General features: G+C 40.7%; 1 protein-coding gene across 2 annotated transcripts in view; it reads left to right on the top strand.

The window, feature by feature from the left end:
- The first annotated feature begins 5,586 nt into the window (after nucleotides 1-5,586).
- Nucleotides 5,587-12,272, top strand: part of DCL1 (dicer-like 1) — a 49,972-nt gene continuing 43,286 nt past the window's right edge. The window contains exons 1-2 of one of the 2 annotated variants that reach the window (XM_087385220.1): nucleotides 5,587-5,894; nucleotides 7,640-7,882. The gene's annotated coding sequence lies outside the window, so the exon portion shown is untranslated. The remainder of the gene's footprint in view (nucleotides 5,895-7,639; nucleotides 7,883-12,272) is intronic. The other variant, XM_087385221.1, reaches the window with a different exon arrangement.

The following is a 12,272-nucleotide window of genomic DNA, read 5'->3' on the forward strand; positions in this document are numbered from 1 at the left end:
TATAGCTTTGTTTTCCTCTTGAATGTACCCTTAGTTTTCTTATAGGCTTGTTAAGTAGATATATGCAATTATTCCTCCCTCAATTCGTTTCACATCTGTGCTGCTTGTTCTCTTATAAGAGTAAAAGGATGGCTTCCTCTTGAATCTACCCTTCTTTTTCTTATATACTTGTTAAGTAAATGTGTGCAAGTCTTCATCCATCCACATTGGTACTACAAACTCTGCATTGAGCTAGTGTATTTGTGATGTTCAATCAAGACCTTCATCAATTTTTATCACAATAAAGGGAAGGCTGTGATAAATTTTCAAGAGTTTTGTCATTCCTATTGTAATTAAGGAGGGGGGACGGGGTAGGCACATTCTTAAGGTGATTCAAGTCCATTATGTTTTGCTTCACTATCTTGTAACAATGGCTCATAGGCATCAAGATATTTACTGTTCCATCAATAGGTGGGTGAAACACTCATTGCAAAATGGTTATTTAGTCTTAGTGAATGGGTTTAAATTGCACTTGGTAAACAAGTTTGATCCCATAAAGGAGTGATATGTACGGAGAAGAAATAATACTTTATCAAAGGAAAAAGTTGACAAATTAATTGGCATTATGCCCCTTGCAAATATCAAAATAGTGATCCAATTTAATAAAAAATGTTTTTAGAAAGGTCAATTTTGAAGATGCCGAATGAATGCCAAATATTTGATTGTGCATTAATATAAATATGTATATTTAATAGGTACAATCAATAAAAAGGTTTTAGAAATTTACTCTTGAAACGTTCATCATGTGTCAAGTCTTTAACATATGAAAAGTAGTAAGATGAGAATATAATGCAATTAATTGTCATCATTACTTAAGCATGCATGGGAAATGCAACCTAGCTTCCTTAATTTTGATGTTAAAGAGAGTGATTCTTCAAAATCAAATATTCAAATGATTTAATCATGAGAATGATATATAGATTTCAGATTTCAAATTACTAGAGAAAATGTTTCTTAATAATTTGGAAAATATGATATTCTCGAGCTTTTGTACTTTGTTCCATCGATTAATAGAAAACAAAAGCCATGAAACAAGAATGTTTGTGTTTACAAAAAGCTATAAATTTTCACTTTCCCAAAGCCATATAAATTCCATAGGAAAAGAAAGGTTTTGCTTTTTGGTGGATACCATTCCTCTAAAATTCCCATCTTGTTATGAATACATCGAGTTGATTCTTGCATCATTGGCACTTTGAAAATCTATGCATGGGTGGTGAAGGCATTTCCCATTCATGGTTCCTATTGTTATACTTTCTAAAATTTAGAGCTGAAAGTGATGTTCTAGGAGCTACCCTAATATTCTTTATCCTTTGAAAAATGGCAACAATATATTTTGGGACCAACTTTTGTCATAAGGTTTAAAAGTCCTTGGGCCCATATTTCTTATGCTTCAAAGCATTAGTACATCTACATATATTGCACGAGGTATTGTTAGCCAAAGAAGTTATAAATTTTTAAGGGCGTAGCGTTGTTTTTAGCAACTATAGCACTAAGAGAGGTGACCTTGGCTTTAAAAAAGGGGGCCAAGGGGGGGAGGTTACTATGAGCAACTGACCCATATAATATGCATTCATTGATTATTTATAAGTCCCCCACTTACCTTTGGAAATTTAAATATTTTATAGAGAAAGTTTGATGTTTTCCCCAAGTAAATAAGTAAACCTTGTGTACACAAGATTTCAGTGAAAAAAGGCAATAAATATACCCTCTTGTTGCATGTGCATTCTTATGCTACATGTTTGAGTCACCTTGTTGAGTTTTAGAGACATGGGAAACACTTAGTGGACGAAATTGCCCCACTTAAATATAGAGGAGATAGTCATTCAAAGGTATATGTTGAGGCAAAATTCTAGAAACAAAAGACATAACAAACAATACAAAATGTAAATACATTGAGTATTGCATTATGGTATATGGAGTGTTCATGCCAGCTGGAGCTTATGTCCATAGTCTAAGTGATGGGTAGAGAGATGAAGGCAAGATAAGATTGTCCTTTGTTGCATCATGGTTGATATATCTAAGCCTTAGGGATGAAGTAATGATGATGCTCATAGACGCATTCATCACAAACAATTGCTTGCTCTTTCCCTTTATTTATGTGTAGTCAGTCTAATACCTTCCATTGAACAAAGGTGCACCTATGCAAGGCTTTGGTTAGTTGTATGAGTCAACGAGTAAGCTTTAAAAGCATCATTTTCTCAACGACTTATGGACATCTAGCCTCATGGCTCAATAAAATCATGATACATACAGTGTCTCTTTTGGTTCCTTCACCTTTATGGTTGCTTTTAAACTATGCATCACCATTTTATAATCCTATTTGCCTTTTATGGGAGAGAAATCCTATCACTCTTTAGATGTATGAGAGAATCATGAATATGTTGGCCTAGGAACAATATAGGCAATCAATTTTTTGCTTTAAAGAAAGCATGTCATTCAAAGAAAGTGCTGGATATCCCTACTTTAAGCAAAGAATGAAAATGCACTATGTACCATATACAAAATGAAATGGATATAAAGATTTAGTTGCCTATCCTATTTGTGACCAACAACTTGTAATGTTTCAAGTAGTAAGTAATATAGTTTGCAAGAGTTGTACCCTCTTGGTTAGGGTATTCAATATCCTTATGCACAATGCATAAAACATGTAATAATGTCCCTTATGAACTCAAAAGATAAGAGGAGCACAACCATTGTAAACCTAATTTCACCCAAAAATATTTAGATTATGGTAACCTTTTAACTTAGACCTTGCTCTTTTTTGAACTAATTTTGGTCCACTCATCCTACTTTGACAACCTTCTAAATAATTATTTTGGCAATTTATAATGACAAGACTGTGGATTGATCGAACGCCTAATTGGACCCTTGACCACACAAAAAATGGGCCCTTTATTTGACTACCCATTTTGTTTCTTTACTTATGTGGACTCCTTTTAACTCCTCGTGGAGACTTATGTGCGCTCTTTATAATTTTCTACGAAGGATTATTTTGATTTATGTAATGATGATCTTGGTGATATGATGAGAGAGAATGTGTAAGATCTTGATGATATGATGAGGGGGACTATGCCATATATCCATGGCCATTTTGGCTTTTAACAAAGCAATATAGAACACTCATTTTTGGCATGCAAAAATTGTTACATGCCTTTTTTTAATCATTGGAATGTATTAGTGATCTATGCAGTAGGTGCATGGATCATGACAGTTATAGTAGGTGCATGGATCATGACAATTATTGGACCTTTTATAAGCTAGATAAACACATAGTGGGTTTGGCTTTAGATCTTTTTAAGATATAGGCCTTGAAACGAAATTGATTTACGTGATTACTCCCTTGAGATTTATTAGTGAAACCAATTTTATTGAAAGCCATGCCATATCCTAATTTTTATAATATTGGAAATTTTGTTAGATTTGTAAAATGATTTATTACCTCCTAACAAGAGGCCTTAGTAACCTTGAATTTTCTTAAATCCAATAGGTCATTTGGAGCAATTTTGAAAGGACCACTTCACTATGTAAAAGATATGCATAGTTTATATCCAAGATTACCTTGTCTACCTAGCAATGGGATGGGGTGTAGTAAATACCCAATGTAAGGTGCTAACATCAAAGTGTCAAGTGGCAATGGAGGGCACAAATTACTCCTTGGATACCATAGGACTCCCCTCTCCTAGAGCCTAATTTAGAATGTCATGCCAAAATCCATAGCACATATTACAAGTGCATCCGTGCAACCATATTCACAAAAGAGATTTGGGCCATTTTGGTTTAACATGGCCTTTTTACTACAAACTTTTACCATTGAGCCCCTTGCTTCACGTCAATTTTTCCATTATAATTTGTATCACCATTGTTGCTCAACTCACATACTTCAACTTGACAATCACTTGAATTCTATCACGATAGATCCATAGAATCCTAACCATTAGCCATGGAAGGTGTACATGTTGTGTTGTACTCACGCTTTTAGCATTGCTATTGCTTAAAACTTCCATCCCAAGTGATGTTATAAGCCCTCTCCTCACTCAACTATGCTCCACAAGGCTACAAAGGCACATGTGTGTGCGTGCGCGGAGAGAGAGAGAGAGAGAGAGAGAGAGAGAGAGAGAGAGAGAGAGAGAGAGAGAGAGAGAGAGAGAGAGAGAGAGAGAGAGAGAGAGAGAGAGAGAGAGAGAGAGAGAGAGATGACCTATGACAAACTTTTAATTTTATAGGACTTTGAATGAAAATGTATGTTTTACATCTTGTTTTGGAGGACAAGCCAATACGAAAAGGAAGCATGTAAAAAATGAAAGTGTATTGTGGTGGGCTAGAAACCAAACAAGAAAAAAATGGGTAAGTAGGTGATGCATATGTAGAAGTCCAAAATGATGGGTTAAATACTTTTTTAAAGGGGAGCTAGTATTCCTTATTCTTAAAGCATGGTTTGTATGCTTAACTTAATGTAAATGCATCATAAATAGTGGGGTAAGGTATGTAGTATGAATTTCACAAAGCCTAAAGTAGCCTTGTTGGTCTTAAGAGAATTTGATGAAGGGAGATCTAGTGGCAAAGTTAGCTTTTGAAGCAATTGTATAAGAGACGTCCATAGGTATTCTATACACATAAATACCTTGGAGCATCTCCAAGGAGGTAGCCTAGTGGCTTGCGAAGAGAGTGGTAGAGGTGAAAGTTAAACAAGAAATACAAAAGGGAAGCATGTAAAAAGCATGAGGTGGAGGAAAAACCAAACAAGAAAAAAAAGGCATCTATGAAGTTTGAAGTGATGGGTTAAATATTTCTTTATAGGGGGAGGTAGTATCATTAATTCTTCAAATGTTGTTTAAGATGTGCGATGTGTGACGATGACATCTATGCTCATGTGCAAATGGGTTTGCCCTTGCGTTTGTGGGCTACCGGTGGCCAATCCGTCATTGCCATGCATCAATGTTGCTACACCCTCTGTGCATCGCCATTGCACTTGATCAACATGGAAATAGGCTCTAAGTACACACACCTCTAAGTTTGAGGAGGTATTGGGCAGAGGGTCTACATCTACATTGTACAATGAGAAGAGAATTCTTTGGAGGAAGTGGTTGGGAAGGTGAGGGGACGGCAAGGGAAGGAAGGCAAGAATATTGTGCAGTTGGGATATGGCTTGGGGGAGGGGGGGAAATATATATAGTTGGCAGGGAGAAAAGAGCTAGGGTTGGTGAATGGTCCAGCGTGTGCGCACCGTGTGATGGTGCGTGCGGGAGGAGGGGGGTAAGAAAGGGGTCAAAAAGTACAGATGTGAAAGCTACCTTTATCTTTATCTTTAACCTTATAATTGTGAATTTCTCTGCGGCTCCTCCTCTCCTCTGCTGCGCCGCCCCTGCCTCTGCTTCTTCCTCCTCCTCCTCCCCCTCCCCCTCCCCCTCCCCTCTCCCCCCCTTTTCACTTTGCAGATCCGTAGCCCCCCCTTCGCCTTCCTCGACTTCCCTCCCCGACTTCTCGCCCCTTTCGTGAGTCTCCTCACATCACCGCCTCCTCTTTCTTTTTTCATCCCCCCCCCCCCCCCCCCCAAAACAACCGTCGATATCCGTCTCCGTAATGTGCTTTCCTCACCCCCCCCCGGCCTGCGCTGCGACGATTCCAGCATGTACGTCTTATTGCGAGCGGGCGCACCAGTAGCTGATCTCTATCCGCTCGCTCACAACGTTGTTGAAGACGTTGTAAATGAGATTGCGAGCAGGCGCTGCAGTAGCTGATCGGGCTCATTAGCCTCCAAGAAGTCCAACCGTCCACACACATTCCATTATTGCGAACCTTGTTAGTCGTGCTTCCGCAAAGGAACCCAATCATCCCTTGCTTAGATACGATCGGAAGTATGGTCACCTTCTCTTTAGCTAATTGTTGCCGAACTCATTTTGTTAAAAACATGCCGGACATGAATACTGTTTACCCTGCCCATTCGCTGAAATTGGTCGCTGACACGATTTCCGCGATCAAGTATCTACATTTGATATGTGGCCAAGTGTTTTTAATCGCGTGTCAAGTGTGTCGCTCCAACCGTTGTGTGCACGATTGGGCTTTGTTAGTTTCAATCGCTTGCTTCTTTCAACGGCAAGCTCACGAGTTCAATCAGGACACTTCTTATTTTCCACTGTCAAGGCTTTCGTTACTTCTTCGCTTATTTCTAGGAAGTCAAGGTAACCCGACATCAGTCAACGATGTAGCTACCCAGTTTCGGCTCTCTGTTGTAGATGACCCTCCTTACCTGTAGTAGGAAGAGTGGAAGTACGTTCACATGCACCTACATATGAATCGAAGAGAGGGAGATAACGGGTGGTATTGGCTTTCGACAGCGGACGAAGTTTGAAACGGGCTTTTTCCTATATCCCCATCTTTTGAAGTGTCCTTTTTAAGGCATATAATTTCATTTCATGACATCTCCTGTCAGACTTCTTTCTATGCTTATATTCCTATTGTTTGAAGCTGCATGATGTTTTTGGAGCTTAAGGTGTTGAAACATACAAAATACCCTGAAGTCCCACATTCTCGATATGTGCGAATTGACTCGAGCGTCTCTAGTGTCTTGCGAAGCTTGCAGGTATCCATGTGATTCGCAAGACCATAGCCAATGTTCTACACTCATAATTGGGTGCTGAGGGCCTTGTTGGGGATGTCACTGTAGCTGGTCCTTGCTGTGTGCGATGGAGTTATGATTTTGTGACTATCCTGAAATAAAAAGTGCATTATTTTAGAAGATTGATGTGGGCATTGCTAGATACATGCGGTCAGCTTTTGATTTATTGGCTCTCTGTATGACATAACTGCTTCCTTATGACGTGTCTGCTTTATTCAAACTGAAGAAGCGTGCCTTCTTTTTAGCACTGCCTTCGAGGCAGAGCTATCGTTACACTTTTGTTAAAAAAGTGTCCCACACCATTTTTCGCCACGTGGCCTCCTACTATTTTGGTTCTCTCTCTCTCTCCCTCTCTCTCTCTCTCTGTGTGTCTGTGTGTGTGTCTCACGGAGTTTGCAAATCATTCGAACTTTCCTATACACGGGCTTCCATCACAGGTGCTGCAAATTAATCATTCATTCATCTTGACAATTGTTTTCCTTTGACAGAACCAATTGAAGGCAGTGCTCATGAGTACTTGTACTCACTTGTTGGTTTTAGGAAGCAAGTATAAGTACAAACGATACGCCTTCGGCCGTTGTTTCAGGGCTTCTTTCTTTTAATGGTGTATCTGCGAATCAATAGTCAGCTTGCGTTCAAAGTGGAAAGACAGTCTTTCATGCATGTCTTGCATTTTCTTCATTTTGTAGTGCAGCTTTTGGTGTCACCATTATTCTATGACGAGGAAACTTCCAAGGACTGTCTTCTAGAAAAATCTTGTTACTGCAAAAGTGAGCTCAATTTGGATAAATGAAAATTTTCCTCGCTTTTGATCATTTCTGAACGAGAATTTGTATTTAAACTTTTTTCAGTATTGCTATTGTTGGCTCTTTAGGTGGTACATAGGAGCTAAGTATGTATTGAGAGGATCTATGAATTTTGGGTGTTTTAGAATTGACAAGGCTTTGAGCGCTCTCATTTTGTCTGTAGTCTTTTTCTTGGCAGAGCGGTCTGCAAATCAGAACTGTCCCCTTCTTCACCTGAAGCCTGAACTCAGGTCTACCGTCTACAAATCTGATTTCAAGCTTCAAGTGGAGAATAGGACAGAAGGAGCTTGCAAGAGGACATTGAGATAGCTTCGTGGAAAGAAGTGTCTAACACGGATTCATCCTGCAACTTTGAGGCCTGATCCTTTCTTATGTTTTCCTGGATTTGAGATCTTCTCAAGTTTGATAGTGCCATGCTTCGGTGAGATTGTGTCCCAGATTTGTTACATAAATGCAGTTATAATGTTGGTGTACTTTTGAAAGCATGTTCTTTTGGAATAGGATAATTTCATGGTTGGTTGTGTATATGCTGCAAGGGAAATCTACTTCTGAAAGTAGAAGAGATAATGTGTGTATTTAGGGCGGACTAATCAGGGGGCTGCAGGGATTGCCTTTGACAAATGGCACGCTTGTCAGAATTTGGTGGAGTGTCTAATGTAGCGTCATATTATCTATTTTGAAAGAGATTGAAAGCTCAAAACAATGTTCTAACTATGAGATGATGTTCTAACTATGAGATGGTGGTGGATGAAACTCATCAGGCTTTTCATAGGACGTCTCATGATTAAGATGCACCATAGGAGCTGCCGTCAAGATTGTGGCCCACTATGACAGGGTGTTCCTTAGAAGTCTAGGGACATTAGGGACTGGCTTGTCATCATATCAAGATGTACCCAATGAGAGAGGGGAACTGGTTGCCTTTTATGTAATGAAAGATTCACACAGCAATAAAATTATCACATTCTTTGCCATGAAATGATAGCTATAGTTCAGATTACAACGAGTGGGTGGTAGACTTATATAGTCTCCTCCCTTCAACGCTAAAAAAAAAAGCTGTTAGCAAACCTAATCTCCACTTACATTTTTGTCAAAGTTGTGAGCATCGCTGCTTGCTCCAAGAAATGCAAAAGTAAAATAAGTCCTGTGGTCATCTGAGTGTTAATTCTGAGAAGCTTATTGTCGAGGAGCTCCAAAATTACTTTGCTCATCATCGAGGAAAAGTAAAATAAGTGTTTGCTGGTCGTGGTGTTATCTGTGTGTTCATCCATCTTAGAAGCTCATCATCGCTCCAAAATGACTTTGCTCTTGGCCTTTCCCATAGTTTTCATTTCTTCCTTTGTCCCTTGATGTCCACTTTTCCTCACTTTAAAGGCATTTCCTTGCAACCAATGGCAGCTTCAATTAGATTGCATCTTTGGCCATGCTATTCTGTCCAATTATGGGGAATTGAAAATCATGTTCATCACAGCTGCTGTATTTAGGCTCAAACAATTGAACAGGTCTCTTTGCTTCCTCAAAGAAGATAAGCAGGGACATTAGAGTAGAACCAGCCCATGTGCCAAGGTCTCATGATGAACGCCTCATCTTTCCCTAATGAATGTGGGAATATAATCGTCCAAGCGCATGCAAACATACGAGATCTTGCCCTCCTTATGCAATCTTTTAATCTTGTAAGCAGCAATCTAGGAAACTTTCGGTGAGTTCCTTGACTTTTTGGCAAACTTGACTTTGTATAACGTAGTTGCGTACGTCACTTCGAAGTGCTAGCCTTCATCATGGCTGAGTCTGCCCTTCACCTCCGGAGTGCCGACAGAAACTCAGTACGAAGACTTTGTATAAATGGATGCTCAAGTATGTGTGGGTGTGTGGATTTGTATGTGTGAGAGCATATTTTTATACTATGGTCTACACCCACTATTGGGCGCTGATGACGTCAGTGGGGATGTCATAGTAGCTAGTCCCTGCTATGCATGATGGAGTTTATGGTTTTCAACCTTGTGAGTGACTATCATGAGATTGAAACTGCACTATGTTGTGTTTTTAGAGGATGAGTTTGGGAATGTTCTTGGATTCATCTAGGTATATGCGACCAGAAAATTTTTCTTTCTAACCCTTCAAGGTTGCCATGTATTATCGAATCGTGAGCTGCATGCAATAATGTAGATTGAATCTATGAAAGAACACACCAATGTCCTTTGTAGTAACCACCCGTTGTGTATGGAATAATCATCGAGGTGATGTTGAGCATAACTTTGTACCAACGAATTTGAAACTGAGGTGCATCGTGGTATTGATTCCGCATATCTGGGAGTGTGGCTTTTTGGACAATGGAAACAGATGTGACAAATGGCATCAGCAACAACATTGTCCTTGTCCGCAAGGACATATTCCATTTTGCCCTAGAAGTGCTAGAAGTCCTAGTGCCAGCGGACTTGTCTCTTGGATCAGTGGACTACTAGCATGGTTTGAAGCCATGCATTGTGCGGTGATCGATGCAAACTGTGAACTTGTGCTTGAAGAGGAAGTGCTTCCAAGTCTTCAAGGCATAAATGACTGCTCATAGCTTCTTGTCATGCAAAGTGAGTACTTGGCCTTTGTTGGAATCAGCTTGTGTCCCTTGAATGTGATGGGTTGACCATGTTGCTCCAAGATTGCTTTGATGGCATGGTCACTAGTGTCAGGCATCACATAGAATGGCTGGTTCTGTTGTGTCAATGATAGGCAAGGTGATGTGGTTGGCTTCTTCCTTCAGTAGATCAAATCCCTTTAGGGCTTTTAGGGAAGTGGACAGCCTGCTTTACTCCCTGCAAAAGGTTAGTGATGGGCATTGCAATCTTCGACAGGTGTTTGATGTGCTTACTGTATGCTTAACAATGCCCATAAACATACAAACCTCTTGGTTGGTACTTGCCAATTTATGATGTTCTTCGCCTTGGCTGGATCCAATTGCACAGCTGTGGAGTTGATGACGTACCCTAAATAGTTTACTTCCTCTAGAAAGAAGTTGGGAGGCTGCTCTTCTTGGCTTTTGATTGTCCTTAAGAAGCTATAGGACCGTTCACACGTAGCATGTGCATGCTATGTGGAATCTTCTAATATCATCTCGAAAGACAAAAACTGGTTTACCAACAAGTAGCTTGAAGATTTGTAGCATTATTCAATCAAAGTAGCAAGTGCCTCGGTAAATTTAAGGGCATGATGATGGACTTGACTAAGCCTTCTCTGTGTAGAAGGCTGACTTGGGGATGCCTGGTTCGTGAATCCGGATCTGATGGTATCCTTTGCTTCTGAAGCTCCTCCTCTATAGCCATGCTGAGCCAGTAGGGGTGCTTGTTGGGTGCCCTGCTTCGGTAGGAGCTCGGTCATGTGATCCTCTGGTCGAACTGGTGGTAAGGATGGAGGTAAGCTAGAAGAGAGAAATATCTCCTGGTATCCCTGAAAAAGGCCTCTTGTTGTGGATTGATGGCTGATTGTTTTGTAGTAGTGTGACTACCTCATACCTAGTGGATAGCTGAAATCAATGGACTGGGAGGAACATCTTGAAGCCAAGGAATAAACTTCTTACCATTGGCTGGATTAAGTGAGATCCAACCCCTTTACCTGATAATTTGGTAGACCTCGAATTGGTGCTACCATTGAGCTCCCTCCATTGCTTGTTTTGGTGCGACCTTGAGTGACTGTTGATCCATCCACACAACTTCAGGACAGCGTCTTTGGCTTGCATGCTGCTTTCCACACTCTGGCCTGTGAAGCTCTGTTTAGGACTTAGTGGAGATGATGTCCTAACTCTTGGAATCTGCTAGGATGAGGACTTTTCGACCATACATCTGTCCATAGAACTGAACATGGTGGGAAACTCATGAGGTTCCCCCTTTTGCCAATGCTTAATCTCCTCAATGACAATTGATGTCGTTCTTGGCAGAGTGGAAGCTGAGAGTGGGCCAACAGGTGTGGCCGCGTCCTCACGGTATTCCGTGAAGTCGGCAATCTTGCTTGCGATGACTTAGTGGAGATGATGTCCTCCTAACTCTTGGAATCTGCCAGGATGAGGACTTTTCGACCATATATCTGTCCCATAGAACTGAACATGGTGGGAAACTCATGAGGTTCCCCCTTTTGCCAATGTTTAATCTCCTCAATGACAATTGATGTCGTTCTTGGCAGAGTGGAAGCTGAGAGTGGGCCAACAGGTGTGGCCACCTCCTCACGGAGCTCCATGAAGTGGGCAATCTTGCTGGCGATGACCCTGCAAATGACATCAATAGCATCTGTTTTCCTTGCTATACTTGGCTCGAGTCTCAGCATCCAGGAACCCCTTTGTTGTCCTTCGTGGTCCAGTTCTTTTTATCTGGCTGCTGTCGATTACCCAAATTTCTTCGTATCATTGGAACTGTTTCTCTTGAGAAGGGGGAATCTTGGTACTTTTTATTGAGGGCCAACTTATTCTGAGCAAGGGTCGTACCCTTGAGGGCGTAAACCGCACATGTACAACTGAATGTTTTTGTCTGCAGCCCATGAAGGAATTTCATGGTTTTGTCTGCACCTACTCAGATGGCGAACTATGTAAACCGGTGGCATAATGGTTGGCCAATTTAGAGGGCCTCCTAGTGAAAGCTCGAAGAATTGCATCTCCAAATGATTCTGGTACAGTGGTGGGAAGAATCGTGTTTTGATGTTCTTCAGGAACTCCGTCCACGTATAGTTGGTTGCATCATAATGATCCTCTTCCCACCTGCGCCACCATGTGAAAAACTGATTGAGCCACGTAATCAACACCAAAATTCAGTTCTCTTGGAAAGGACGACTTGAGA

This window comes from Dipteris shenzhenensis, chromosome 14 (assembly GCF_047967505.1).
Source record: "Dipteris shenzhenensis isolate YYH24624 ecotype China chromosome 14, Dip_SZ_1.0, whole genome shotgun sequence".
NCBI classification, from domain to species: Eukaryota; Viridiplantae; Streptophyta; class Polypodiopsida; order Gleicheniales; family Dipteridaceae; genus Dipteris; species Dipteris shenzhenensis.